Here is a 12,333-nt window from a genome sequence, read left to right on the forward strand (position 1 = left end):
CACCTGCGTGACCAGGTGGTTAGCATCTGGGGCTTCGGGGCTGGAGAGATGGCTTAGTGGTTAAGAGCACTGATCGCTTTTCCAGAGGAGCCATGTTTGAGTGCCAGCACCCACATGGCAGTTTAGAGCCATCTGCAACATGGTGCCCTCCCTCTTCTGACCTCCACAGGCACACATGTGGTGCCCAGACTTACACGTAAGCAAAAGACTCACATACACAAAATACAATAATAAAATAATTATAAAAAAAAAGAATCTGGGGCTTACATGCTGCTATGATTTTTAGCATATCACCTCAAAGCATATGCCAGAAACTCAACTGCTGATGCAGCAGTGTTGGGGAGTGGGATCCGATGGGTTTGCTCGCACCCCTAGGACATCTTCAAGGTCACGTTCTTTTTGACTGTAAAAGGGTTTGCAAATCCGTTCTTCTGTTCTCACTCTCCTCCCCGCTCCTCTTTCTCCCCACCTCCTTCCTGCCTCTCTCCTTTTCTTTCTATACATGTATCTTTATTTCTATAGCTCTGTTGCTAGCATCTTCTATCTCTCTCCAGAGCTCTCAAGTGCTTTCTGCCCGTCCACCTCCACCGTGGAATGCTGCAACGGGAGCTCTTCCCCAGCAGGACCTTGACCTGGAACTTCCCAGCTCCGGTGGTGTCAGAAAAATTGACCACACTATCTCAGTTTCTCTTCAGCAGGAAATAGACTAAGACATACTACCTCCCTTGGTAGGGGACGGGGGAGTGTAGAAGAAACAACCAGGGGTTGCCTTTAGGAAAGACAGCTGGGGCTTCTAGAAGAAGCGAGGAGGGAGGCACAGTGGGGGATGATGTTTGTCTGGACAGCATGAAAGGTCTTCAGGGCCATAAACGAACACCGGGGAGGGATCTGCCGCGGACATGCTCTTTACATCTTTCCTGGGAGCAGAGCTCCTCTCAGAATGTACCGGAGTCCTTGTCCCTCAGGACTTTCTGCTGCTCTTCAGATAAAGAAAGTCTTTCTACAGCTGGGAGATCTCAAATTTCCCGGTACCTGATTGGCCCATCGGGCATAGCGGGCGCTCCTCTGCCAGTATCTGTGAGTTAATGAATGAGTGAATGAATGAGGGAGCATGCAGGAGGTAGGTAGAGAGACCGTTGCTTGGTGACAAAGCACATGGTGGCAGATAAAGTCCAAGTTCCCGTCACTGGTGAGGGAACCCCATCGTGCTGGGTTAGTGCCTCCCCTGGCCCCGCCTGTACATTTCAGAGCTGTGCTTCCCTGGGGCTCCAGCTGTTGGTCCCTAAGGGGCCCAAGGCCAGAGCTAGGCTGCAGTAGGTTTAGATGGAGATGTCTGACCTTTGAAGTCTGCAGTGCAGTTCACCCACCAGCTCTGATTCTTTTGGGAGGGACAGAACTGGAAAGCAAGCATTGGACCAGGTCCTCCTGGGGCCGCTAGCTTGGGAAAGGGGCAGGAAGCAGGCAAAAGAAGATATAGTTCTCCAGCAGGTCTGGGGGGGGGGGCTTTGCACCAAAAGACTCCTGCACCCTCCCAGCGAGCGAGTGAGGAGGAGGAACTGGAGAGGCTGCTTGCTGGCTGGGTCAGTGAGTGAATGAGGGTCAGTCAGTTAGTCAGTTAGCAGCAGCTGTTCAGGACCTGTGCTCCACTGTCCACCTCAACCCTGCCCAGGCTGGGTTCTTTTTGAAGTCTCTTCCTCATGGCTTGCGAAGTCCCTGGTATTGAGTTCAAAGACAGAACACGGCGTTCTTCAGGAAGTGGCCTTTGTCTAGACCTAGGCGAGATGGGTTGTCCAGATGTCCAGCTGGCCCAGCCAGAACAGTGCCAGGCAGAACTTTATTAAAAAATAGATCCTCCTAGGACATTTCTTCCATCTTCATCCACTCTGTAGAGTTAATAGGTGAGCATCTTAGCTGGACTAGTACCTTCCCCTTTTCTCAGCAGATGCAGACTTAGAGAATTCTGCTTGGCCAACGGAAGGCTGGAAGGAGGAGAAGACGAAACACCACCCTCTTCTCTTTTTGAGATAGCGTTTGTCTCTATGTAGCCCTGTCTGATCTGGAACTCAGTGTAGACCAGGCCGTTCTTAACCTCATGGCAATCCTGTCTTTATATCCTGAGTGCTGGGATTACAGGTATGTACCTTCCTGCCAAACTGAGGAGGCAATTTAAAAAATTGTGTGTGTGTGTGTGTGTGTTCATGAGTGTGCAGTGTGTGCGTGTGCACACGTTTGTGGGTGTGTGTGCTTGGTGCACTTGAGAGGGTAGAGGCATCAAATTCCTTTGGAACTGAAGTTGAAATACACAGTTGTGAGCTGTCTATATGGGTTCCGGGAATCGAACTCAAGTCCCCTGTGGGAGTAGTGCATACACTTAATTGCTCAACTGTCTCTGCAGCCCCAGGGAATCAAGGTCTGAGGAAATAAAGTAAGTCTGCTCAGCAGCTCGGCACCGTCATTGGCCAGATAACATGGCAATTTGGACCCGGAGTCCAAATTCAGGTTTCAAGCTCCCAGATCTCTCTTTAATTGTTCCTGGATGCCCGTTGCAGAATGGCAGACTCAGGAGTGAGAAAACCCTTTTGGGTTCCTCTCCTGGGTAAGCCAGCAGCCGCTGGCTGGTTCCAGTGTTCCTCTGCCAGACATTGAGAGGAAGAAATTAGTCAAGACCAGAAGGAGCATCTATAGTCGTTCTGGGTGGGACAGCGGTCAACAGAATCCTGCCGGGCGATATGGAAAAATCCCACAAAGACAGCTCAGAAGCGGGCGCGTTTCAGCGAGAAAACATTTCTCCATTTTTAAACTGAAGGCATATGTTTATTCCCCGGCACTGGCCTCTGGACCTTGGCCTCTGGCTTAGAAACAAAAGGAGGTTGTTTGGTCCCTGGGCCTGCGTTTGCTCACAGGCTATGATGTGTGCCCAGAGCATCTGGTCTGGGGAGGCGGTATGCACTGGGGGTGGGGGGGCCGGGGAGCCGGTGATGAGCTCAGGGCTGTTCTACTCAAGCTGAGCCTAGGCCCGTCCTTGATAATGCTGTGGAGGGGAGGTGGAGGGGAGGTGAATGGGATCTGAAGGTCTCCTCCTTCCTCTCCACGGAGAAGAGAATATAGCCTCTGAGGTCACTTGTCCTCATGGACACACCTTCCTCACATGGGCCCATTGGTCCAGCTGTCAACACAGGGATCTCACGTCCACATCTGCGGTCAGCCTCTCACTGTATGCAAACCTTTACACCTAGGGTACATTTGTTTCTCCCTCCTTCTCTCTCTCCCTCCCTCCCTCTCTCCCTCCCTCTGTCCCTCCCTCCTTCCCTTCCTCTATCCCTCCCTCCTTCCCTCCCTCACTCCCTCCCTCCTACCCTCCCTCCTTCCCTCCCTCTGTCCCTTTCTCCCTCCATCCCTCCCCTGGCCTTCCCTCCCTTCCTCCCTCCCTCCCCCCCTTCCTCCCTCCCTCCCTCCCTCCCTCCCTCCCTCCCCCCCTTCCTCCCTCCCTCTGAGACAGGGTGGCTACATAGACCAGGCTGACTTCAACCTCGTGATTCTCCTGTCTCAGCCTCCCCAGTGCTGGAATTCCAGGTGTCCATCACCTTGCCCAGCTACTTCTGCGTTTATATCAGCTCCGTGCCCTGGTTCTGGACCTGCTCAAGGGAACAGCAACAGCCCTTCCATTCATCCAACCCCTATCTGGGAAGGCACGGTCTTTGTACTGGCCAGCGTGCTCAGCTGTGCACAAGGAGATCACTGTTGCGGGGGAAGACCAGCAGGCAGCGGGCGGTTTATTTCGGTACGTTTCATCTGCCTCCCTGCCAAGCAGAAGCTGGGTGGCCGCCTCTGTCCCTCTCCTGCCTGACCCTACATACCCCCCTCATCAGCACAGCGTCTGGATGGTTCTAATTTTGAAACACATGTAGCATTTACTGTCTTGCTCTTTTATTTTTTTTCCACTTTTTTTTGCCAACCCTACACCTCCCCATCCTGTACCCAAGTGACCAGCCTGCCTCTCCTGGATCAATGCACTGACCTCCCTGCTAGGCTCCAGGCTTCTCTCCTGCTTCCCCAGAGTCCCCTTTCCACATTAACCAGAGGTCTCCTTTGAAACTGTGAACATTTTTTTTCTTAAGGCATTTCAGGAGATTTTTTCATTTTTATTAGCTTTTAAATCAGTATATATTAATTGTGCAAAACAAAGAATTTCCTTAGCACAGTTTCAAGTATGGGTGTATGATCGTTTAATAAAATTCACCCTCTTCCCTTCCGTTCTCCTTCTTGCCCACCCCCTTTTTCATTTTTTCCTAAGAGTCTCTCTTTTATTTTAAGACATTGATTTGTCTTTCTGACTTTAACTTGTATATACACAGAATCAAAGATCGCATACCTTTTGGTACCTGAGACAAGCCCATTGCTGAGGCAGATCCGCAGAACTAAACCAGGACTTTTTTTTTTTTTTTTGGTTTTTCGAGACAGGGTTTCTCTGTGGCTTTGGAGCCTGTCCTGGAACTAGCTCTGTAGACCAGACTGGTCTCGAACTCACAGAGATCCGCCTGCCGCTGCCTCCCGAGTGCTGGGATTAAAGGCGTGCACCACCATCGCCCGGCTTTAAACCAGGACTTCTTAACAATGTCAAAGTAAGTGAACCTGAGAAAGGGTCACAGGCCAGAGGAGACAGAAGCAAGGGAACTGTATCCTGGATGGGACCCTGGAGCAGAAGGAGCCTAGTGCAAAAGGCAGGGGCATCCTGCCAGCATGTTGTGACAGGGTCAGGGCCAGCCGGGGCTACACGGAGAGACCCTGTCTCACACAAAGCCAAACAAATGATGTGACAAAAGTAATGGCACCCAAATAAAACACAGAGGATGTCCTTGTTGCTGAAATAAAGACTATGACCAAAATGCACCAAGGGGAAGAATGGGTTCCATTCACAGGTTGCAGCTTTTCGTGGCGGGAAGATAGAGCGGGAGCCCTCCCGTATCAGTCATTGAAAGAAAATGCTTCACAGACTGGGTACCAGATGACTCTAGCTTGTGTCAAGCTGACGTGATCTAATGAGCACAGACACCATGTTGATACTGGTTTCTGAGCTGTGACAAATGTTGATATCAATGACACAGGGGCTCTGAGCCATTTGCTTGTTCACCCACTCTCTTTGTTTGTTTGGCTTGGTTTATTTCGAAACAGGGTTTCTCTCCGTAAACTGTGGAGTCTGTCCTGGAACTCTCTGTAGACCAGGCTGGCCTCGAACTCACAGAGACCCACCTGCTTCCGTCTCCTGATTGCTGGGATTAAAGGCGTGTGCCACCCATTCATGGCTGACTTCATGGTCTTTTACGAAGTTATTATTACTTTAGAAATAATATTTTGATTATTTGGGAATTTCACCTCATGCACCCCATCACACTCGCTTATCAGTCCTTCCATGCCTGCCTCTCCACCCTAACAACCGCCTCACAGTGAGATAAAGCAAACAAACGAAAATTATCATTCTTAAGCCCACTGTGTCTAATTAGTGCTGACCATGTGCAAACGGGAGTTTGCATTCACTAAGGTATGGACAGTGTAACAGAAGCTATGTCCTCACAAAAGACTTTCCCTCAGTGACCATCAACTGCCACTCACTCCTCCCCACCCATTCTGGAATTTTGACTGAGTGGATCCTGTGCAGGCTGCCACAGGGGCTGTGAGCTGACGTGAGCCTCAGACACGCCTCAGACACACCACATCCAGGAGACTGTTTCACAGTGCTCTTCTTCTCTGGTTCTTACTGTTTTTGTTTGCTTGTTTTGTTTTTTGTTTTTTTGAGACAGGGTTTCTTTGTATAGACCTGGCTGTCCTGGAACTTGCTCTGTAGATCAGGCTGGCTTCAAACTCACAGAGATCTGTTTGCCTCTGCTTCCCGAATGCTGGGATTAAAGGCATGTCCCCATCTCCACCCCCAACCACATCCTACAAGCTCTTACTGTCCATTCCTCAGTTATATTCCCTGAGCTGTCCAGGAGGTCGCTGTGGTAGTTTGAATGTAATTGGCCCCCAAAATCTCATAGGGAATAGCACAATTAGGAGATGTGGCTTTGTTGGAGTGGGTATGGTCTTGTTGGAGGAATTGTGTCACCATCGGGGTGGGCTTTAAAGGTTTCCTATGCTCAGGATACAGCCCAGTGTCTCAGTTGACTTCCTGTTGCCTGTAGGATGTAGGATTCTCAGCTACCTCTCCAATACTATGTCTGCTTGCATGCCACCATGCTCCCCACCATGATGATAATGAACTGAATCTCTGAAACGGTAAGTGAACCACCCCAATTAAACATTTTCCTTTATAAGAGTTACCGTGGTCATGGTGCCTCTTTACAGCAATAAAAGCCCTAACTAAGACAGTCACTGTAGGTGATCCATCCACCGTGAAGCATCCATTTTCAGAGGGTTTTAGGTCACAGTTTCTTGGGCATTGTTGCTTTTTGGGTTTGTGGTGAGGCAGAACTTTATGGGGAGGGGAGGAGAGCATATGTTAGAGCAAAGCTGCTCACCCTGGACCACGTGGGGAGCAGAGAGCAAGAGGAAGAGGCCACAGTTCCCAATATCCCTTTTCAACGTCATTCCCAGTGACTTAACCTCCTTCCCACCAGGCCCAGTGGCACCATAGGAGGCCCTTAACACACGGGCCTTTGGGAGATGCCATGGATATAAATGATAAAAAAATGGCTTGTCTCTCCTGTCCCAGTCATTCATCGATTCATTGACTCATTCAGTGATGTATTTGGACCCATACAGGCCCATGAATGTTTATTTTACGCTTTGGGTTACAATCCAATGATACATTATTTCCCGAGTAGGCTATGTCCTTCCAGTTTTGGTGTTTTCAGACAGGCTCTGCATACCTTTTGAATATGCCTTTGTCCTTTTGTTTATTTGCTTTGCTTTTTCTTTTGTGACAGGGTGTTATGTAACCCAGGGAAGGCTCGCCTGCTCCACTCCTGACCCTTCTACCTCCACCTCCCGAGATCATGTACCCCCATGACAGGGTCACCTGCGATTTTCAACATAGCTTCTTACTTTGAGGCATGATGAAAGCTCTGGCTCATTTACCTCCCCGCCCCCTCAAGCCCGAGCCCCAGAACTTTGAATTTCTCCAAGGATCCCTGGTTCTCTTTGTTGGAAAATGATTAGAGACCAAGTTTTGAACACTGTGGTCCTCTCTGCTGCTGGAGTGTTCCTGTCTTTAGGTTCCCCTCACAGACAGAGCTAGACAATCTACATATGTGTTCTGTGGTCATGTACATACTCATGAATATTTATGCATCATCGGCTGTATCTTCATTAAGTTAAATGTGAATTCGAAGTGAGTTCTCCAGCTAATCTAGTACTTTCTGGCTCGCTCAATCCTTCTGCTCACTTAAAACTTCCTTCTTCCGCACCCGGAAACCAGGCTCTTGTGGCCAATCATCCGTTTGCTTATTTGTTTATCTCGTTGTCGTGGTTTAAATCCAGAACATTCCCCATAGGCTTATTATTCTAGGTTTGTCTTCAGCCTGTGGCTGTAGTTGAAGATGTTGGAGTTTTTTGAGGGGCTGGGCCTGGCTGGCAGAAGTGGCTGGGTTAGGAGGGTTTGGTTCACCTCTGGTCCTAGCCACAGTCTCGAGTTCATCAAGAGTTCAGCAAGAACATCCGTCATGTGCTGCAGCTGCCACCACAGATGCAACTGCTCTGCCATGCGTCCCTCGGACCCCATGATGGACCAAAACCCTGAGCCAAAATAGCATGTTCCTCTCGTAGGTGGATTCCTGTCTAGCTGTCTAGTGTGTTTGTCATGGACGAGAAAAGTGGCTAAGGAGGCTTCTGTCTAGAGTAGTCTCTGGATTGTTAGCCTGCATCTCCATGAGAAACAACTTGGCTGACTGGAGCCTGGTGATGACACACAATCGTGTCTGTCTTTAGCTCTAGGTTTTCCTGTCGAGAGACACGGCTTTTCCAAGCTTGTTGAGCCAATTTCTTTCTCCCGCACCACTGACAGTGAGGTCACGCCGTTCAGCTGCAGCATGGGAGATTGTTTGGTCACAATTTGGAACCCCCAACATTCAGGTGGGTTTTCAAACACTTGACAACATTAAAATCGATTCATTGTGCTGTAAGATTCTCTGGGTTTTGGAAGTTGCATGGTGCCATGTGTCTATGACTTCAGTGTCACACAGAGCAATGACCTTGTCTCAAAAGTTCTCTGTGATGCATGCTGACAACCTACCATTCTTCTTCTTCGGGTCCTGGAAATGGTTGTTTTTTTTTTTTTTTTTTTTTTTTTAGACATCTATTCCTACGTATTCTAGGCTGGCCCTAAACTTTCTCTATAACCAAGAATGACTTTTTTTTATCAGGATAAAAAAGATCCTGTGTCTGTTGCCTCTGCCTCCCAAGTGCTGTGATTACAGATATGCACCAGCAAGCCTACATGACTTTTATGAGATATTGGGGGTCAAACCTAGGGCTTCGTGCGTAATGGGAAAAACTGTCAACTGAGCTATATCTCCAGTTCCCTCTCCTCCTTTTGGAGACAAGGTCTCACTATATAGGCGATGTGGGAAGTCCTTCTGTATATGGGTTGCTTTTATTGGTTAATGAATAAAGAAACTGCTTTGACCTGTGATAGGGCAGAGTAGAGCTAGGCTGGAAAATGAAAATGAATGTTGGGAGAAAGAAGGCGGAATCAAGAGAAGCCATGTAGCCTCTGCTGGGGACAAACATACCAGAACCTTGCCGGTAAGCCACAGCCATGTGGCGATACACAGATTAATAGAAATAGGTTAACCAAAGATGTAGGAGCCAGCTAGCAATACATTTAAGTGATTGGCCAAGCAGTGATTTAAATAATCCTGTGCGATTATTTCAGGAGTCTGCGCAGCCAGGAAACAAACAGCCTTCCGTCTACATGTAGGTGACCATGTAGTCTATGCTGGCCTTGAACTTGTGGCAATCATCCTACACCTCTGCCTCCCAAGAACTGGCATAACAGGTGTGAACAATCATGTTTGGGTAATTGAGTGTGTGTGCATGTATAACCCTATAGCTTTCCTTTCTCCAGAAAGAAACACAGGTAAAAATACAGAACTTATAGCCATCATTATCTGTCTTCTTTACTAAGCATAATAAATTTAAGATTATATGCTTTTTATGAATTGATAGCGTGGTCCATTTCATCACAGAATCCCAGTCACCTTTATTCCTTGTATGCTTTTACCACAGTTTATCCACTCACGCTGTGAAGAGCGTCCTGGTGGCCTCTATAGTGGGATTCTTGGGTGGGGACACAGAGGACCCTGAGGGTTAGTTCCAGGAAACACTTTATTTGGACTGGCATTGACTCAGCTGATTCATACATAGAGCCGGAGCCCAGAAGGCAGTGGGGTTTTTTTCCTTAATACTGTAACACATCTTCATTGGCTATTTTGGGGCTCTAAGGTTTCAACACTTAGGCTACATGACTGTAACAGGGTTGCCCCTGAAGCAGCAGAAACATGACAGGGATGGCTGACTCTGAGGGCACAGGGATGTGATAAGGATGCGCAAGGAACATTGACAGTGGTTAAGCCATGCTGTCTCTCCTTTGTTCTGAGAGGACCCTAACCACATTTCTGGGTTTTGGTAACTATGCTGTAGATGTTTGTTTATATGTTTTTGTGTTAAAATAAACTTCAGCTTACTTGGGCAAATGGCAACTTGGAATTGTTCCTGAATCACATGGAAAATCCGTGGTTGGTTTATAAGAGGCTGACAAACCGTCTTTCAGAATGTCTGTACCGTTTTGCATTCTCTCAAGTTTATGAATGGAACTCCCCACCGTCAGCCTTGCTGTCACGTGGTATGGTCAAGTTAATTTTGTTTGTTTGTTTTGTTTTTCATTCCAATAGATATGTTCTGATGTGTGTGCATGTGTGTGCGCAGTGTGTGTGTGTGTGTGTGTGTGTGTGTGTGTGTGTGTGTGTGTAGGCTAGTGGGCAATATCTGATGTCTTTATTTTTATTTTTATTTTTTTTTTGATTTTCGAGATAGGGTTTCTCTGTAGCTTTTGGTTCCTGTCCTGGAACTAGCCCTTGTAGACCAGGCTGGCCTCGAACTCACAGAGATCTGCCTGCCTCTGCCTCCCGAGTGCTGGGATTAAAGGCGTGCGCCACATCGCCCAGCTTGTCTTCCTTATTTTTTGAGACAGGGTGTTGACAAAGATTTCTGTCATGCCCTGTCTTGCAGTTGTTCAGTCCCAAAGAAATACACAGAGGTCTATGCTAATTATAAACTGGTTGGCCTATTAGCTCAGGCTTCTTATTAACTTTTTCTTACATCATACATTAACCCATTATTCTTGTCTGTGCTAGCCATGAGGCTCGGTATTTTTCTAAGTGTGCTGTTTGGGAATCTTAGAGCATTTGGACTCCAGATTGCCAGTTCTCAGGTAGAAAGATCTATACCTTGTCTCCCCTTTCATAGCTATGCCGTGGTCCCTCACAACAAGTTTGTTCAGCTGTCTGCCTCTAGGCTTTTGGGACTGTAATCAATTTTTCAAAGCCACAAACAGTGGTATTATATACCTCTTTTATATTGGGTCAGGTGTGGTGGTGTATGTCTTTGCTTCCAGCACTCAGGGAGCAGAGGCAGGAGGATGTCTGTGAGTTCAAGGTCACCCTGGTCCACAAAATGAATTCCAGGGCAACTAGGTCTACACAGTGAGACTTTGCTTTAAGAAAGAATTTTTTTTTTGGTTTTTCGAGACAGGGTTTCTCTGTGGCTTTGGAGCCTGTCCTGGAACTAGCTCTGTAGACCAGGCTGGTCTCGAACTCACAGAGATCCACCTGCTTCTGCCTCTTGAAGGTTTACAGACTTCCTGCTTACACCAGCATGGGAATACCCGTGGACAACCTAATCAAATCTTGCAATACTGATGTCCCGATGTTAGAGACAAGAAGTTCTCGAGCCGGGCGGTGGTGGCGCACGCCTTTAATCCCAGCACTTGGGAGGCAGAGGCAGGCGGATTTCTGTGAGTTCGAGACCAGCCTGGTCTACAAGAGCTAGTTCCAGGACCGGCTCCAAAAACCACAGAGAAACCCTGTCTCGAAAATCCAAAAAAAAAAAAAAAAAAAAAAAGTTCTCATGCTGAGGAAATGCCATTCACTGGACTGTCTAAAGGTCAGATTATACAAGAAACCCCCTTCCTTCCACTGCCCTCCCTTTTCTTGCTATCAGCTCTGGATCCCAAGGCCAAGGTCTGTCCTCTCCCAGTGAGTCTGTCTACTGGTCCTAACATTTGTGGAGTTGCTTTTAGAAAAATGCCCATGCTCAGGCTGTGCCCAGGGATTTTTAATGTAATTGCTCTAGGGGAGGAGCCTGGCCGTGGATGGTTTAAACACAACCCTTAATGCTCCCGGTTACTGCGCTGACCACGTGCTCAGTGAGTGTTTGCTGAATGACTCAGATGAGTCTGAAGGAGATAAATGGGCATGACTGTAGCAAGAGGTCGGCAGAAAGCTGGGGAAGGTCGTGAGGAGCCCCTTCTCTGTAGGAAAAAGGACATTCACTGGCCAGGGCGCCTGCTACAGCTGAGGATGACCTTGGACTCTCTTCATAACTGACTTGGGGTTAGGCTCGGTGTCCCCAGCACTCAGAAGGCAGGCACGTTTAAAACAAGTTCCAGTCTAACCTGAACTACACAGTGATTTGAAGGCCAACCTGGACTGCAGAGAGTTCAACATACAAAACACAACACAACAAAACAAAGCCAGACTGTGGCAGGAGCCTGCTTTCTAGGCTGAAACTGGAACCGGCTTGCTTTTGGGTTGTGCTGATGGACTTCTTCATCTTTAGGCGGTTCTCAACGTGGTCCTTGGATCTCTGCAGTAGAGGGAGGCTTTTTCATGCAGCACAGACCAAGCACTTGTCTTGGCTACTTCTTCTCTCGCTTAAAGAAGACTGAGCCCAATTTGGTTAAGAGCTCCCGATGGGTCTAGCCCACTGGTTTGATTTGCAACACGTGGATGTTAAGCTGTTAAATTTCTTTTGTGTGTGGTACTAGGAATCTGACCCGGAGCCTTGTGCATGCTAGGACCGCACTCTGCCGCTGCTGCACACTCCCGGCCCGCTATGGAGCGTTTTAAAACGCCTATGGTAAAAAAACCAAAACCAAAACCAAACAAACAAAACCGAAGCTGGGCGGTGCTGGCGTGTGCCTTTAATCCCAGCACTCTGAAGGCAGAAACAGGTGAATCTCTTGAGTTCAAGGCCAGTCTGGTCTTCTGAACGAGTTCCAGGACAGGTCCCAAAGATACAAAGAAACCGTCTCGAAAAACCAAAAAAAAAAAAAAAAAA

At 48.0% G+C, this 12,333-nt stretch overlaps 1 long non-coding RNA gene across 4 annotated transcripts; it reads left to right on the forward strand.

The window, feature by feature from the left end:
* The first annotated feature begins 563 nt into the window (after window positions 1-563).
* Window positions 564-9,932, forward strand: LOC126508737 (uncharacterized). 4 transcript variants are annotated; one of them, XR_007593950.1, is made up of 4 exons: window positions 564-2,133; window positions 3,500-3,781; window positions 4,462-4,622; window positions 6,180-9,932. It is a non-coding gene; the product is annotated as an uncharacterized lncRNA (long non-coding RNA). The 4 variants fall into 4 exon arrangements; XR_007593949.1 differs by having other exon boundaries at window positions 564-1,077; window positions 1,943-2,133; window positions 4,462-9,932; XR_007593947.1 differs by having other exon boundaries at window positions 4,462-9,932.
* The last annotated feature ends 2,401 nt before the right edge of the window (window positions 9,933-12,333 follow it).

This window comes from Alexandromys fortis, unplaced genomic scaffold (genome assembly GCF_014885135.2).
Source record: "Alexandromys fortis isolate MF-2015 unplaced genomic scaffold, M_Fortis_MF-2015_v1.1 scaffold_86, whole genome shotgun sequence".
Taxonomy (NCBI): domain Eukaryota; kingdom Metazoa; phylum Chordata; class Mammalia; order Rodentia; family Cricetidae; genus Alexandromys; species Alexandromys fortis.